Raw genomic sequence first — 2,500 nt, 5'->3', positions numbered from 1 at the left:
ATACCCGTTTGATATAAAAATGGTACAATACATAAAGCAAAAAAACAATTTTATATCTACAACAAAATATTAGCCTAGTAAACGTAGGAGGAACTATATTACACATATATTGAAAAAAAAACTCTTATCAGAACAGCAATAGGGTTTTCCCTTTTTTTTGGGGGGGGAGGGGGGATGGGGGTAAGTATACAGTTCTGTAAAAAAAAACGGAAATACGTCATTGTAATTTTTTGCGGCCTACTGTCTGGATAATTAGAAACAGACCAGCTGGTAGTGCAACTTTCAAATCCAAGTCGAAAGCACTTAAAGCATGGAAAGAACTGCCGATAAACATTAATATCGTGAAGTTGCTATTCGCTCATTGAAATAGCAATGATTACGGTGAAATCATAATAATCGGCACTTTTGACTATTCTGCTTCTATTATTACTACTATTGCTTATATCATTATTGTCATCATGTGCTATCATTATAATTCGTATGATCATTCTTATATCATTAGCATGCTTATTTGAGATTTCTGTTGTCATTATTATCATCAGAATTTTAGAATTCATAATATATATATATATATATATATATATATATATATATATATATATATATATATATGTGTATATATAAATATATATAGCTAGCTAGCTAGCTAGATGGATAGATAGATAGATAGATAGATAGATAGATAGATAGATAGATAGATAGATAGATAGATAGATAGATAGATAGATAGATAGATAGGGAGATAGATAGATAGATATATCATGATGTAAATAATCCTACAGATATGATTTTTTTTTTAATTACCAAAGAAAAAAAAATCACCAAAACAAAACAACACAAAAGGATTAATAAGGACAATAAAGGTAAAATGCACGGAAGCTCGAGCAATTGTCAGTAAAGGTCATACTACTCTGGAATGTAAAGGGATATGCGACCCTAGAGAGTCGTAACATCGCGGGACTGTTTTGCATGAGGCATTCATCAGGCGTTCTCTCAGCTCGGAGACTCAGCTTCAAGAATAAAAGGAACTTTTGGGCGGTTCTGTTCACCAGCGCGGTTAGTCACTCTGGCAAAGCTCTTCGGACTCATGGCGATTAGAATTAATTCTAATGGAAGGTGGTTTGGAAGGCGGCATTTGCAGTGAAGATGTTTAACGTGTGAAAACAGAATACTGATTTGCCGACAGTGCTTCGGAGAGCAATAGGAAGAAAACGACCTCCGTGTTTGGAATATGTATATCCGTCAGAGTGCTTGTATTTTCGGAAAGGGAAGAGAGAGAGAGAGAGAGACAGTCAGACATGAATTCGTTCTATAACAGGTTGATATAATAGGTAGATAGGTAAAGAGGTAAGTACGGAGAGGGAGGGAAGCAGAGACACAGAGAGAGAGAGAGAGAGAGAGAGAGAGAGAGAGAGAGAGAGAGAGAGAGAAAGAGAGAGAATGTTCCCAGAGCAAGAAATAAAAAAAAATAGTGATGGGTTTAACCAACAGGGGAACAGAATGATTCCGAAATCCACCGAGAGCTTGTAGATTTATGTTGGACGAAGCAGGCTGGACTCAGACACAATAGTTTCGGCTAACGGGACTTAGGACCTGACCAGTAGTGAAATATCACAGATATTCACAGACAGAATTTCGAAAGAAATGAACTTCCACTATTCCCCGGACAAAAAGGTTTTGAACAAAGGTATGGTTTGGTGTAAATTCAACAACCCATGAAGGAGCACCCAACATTCCCTTTAAGACGCTTTCCGATATTACTTTCACGCAACAAGCACTCGAGGAATCCCTCAAATCCCTAGACATGTCTAAGGCACTTAAGCCAGATGAAGTTAGTTCTTTTTTCCCCTCATATTTACCAGCTTATCTGTTTTATTTTATATTAAATATTTATATTATTAATTTATATTAAATATTTATCATATTTAAGTTAGCTATTTCTTTCATGAATTAACCTCTAGAATGGATGATGATTATCATAGTCTAGGCAGGTGTACCAAATGAAGTTAGCTTATAATTTCTCATACAGCTAACTTCTGAAATAGATATTGGTTGCCATGTTCAAGATACTTAAGGCAGAGTAAGTTATTTCATTGATTCTCAAACTTAGATATTATATACCGTGATATATATTTCCAATGGAATATTACAGACAGGAAGGTTTGTCTTTACTTTACCCGAATCTTGAAATCAGTCAGCATTGTCACAAGGGGCATCTCCTTCTGAATCACAGTTGTGATGGTATGTAGGAATTTGATCTAAATTTCAGCCTTTGAACTAAATTTTCCTATGTATACATATGATTGCTCAAGATACACAATGAGTATAAATCCTGTGCGTGACTTTATTCTTCCTGACTACATAAAAGTAATGAAGTTTGAGAAGATTTATATCAGCTAGTACGGCTAGAACCTCATCAGGGTGCGTTATACATAAGCCTTTTGTTACTCGAGCTGTTATCCTCAAATAGTGGTCCAGTGACTTTTATCTGGATACTGGA

At 35.4% G+C, this 2,500-nt stretch overlaps 1 protein-coding gene across 1 annotated transcript in view; it reads right to left on the bottom strand.

The window, feature by feature from the left end:
• Positions 1-2,500, bottom strand: part of LOC122264350 (uncharacterized) — a 35,978-nt gene that overhangs the window by 32,484 nt on the left and 994 nt on the right. The gene's annotated exons all lie outside the window — the stretch shown is intronic.

This window comes from Penaeus japonicus, unplaced genomic scaffold (genome assembly GCF_977035675.1).
Source record: "Penaeus japonicus unplaced genomic scaffold, GWHDUDI00000001_assembly GWHDUDI00000011, whole genome shotgun sequence".
Lineage (NCBI taxonomy): Eukaryota > Metazoa > Arthropoda > Malacostraca > Decapoda > Penaeidae > Penaeus > Penaeus japonicus.
Note: the sequence above shows the minus strand (reverse complement) of the source record. Positions and strands in the feature narration are given on the sequence as shown.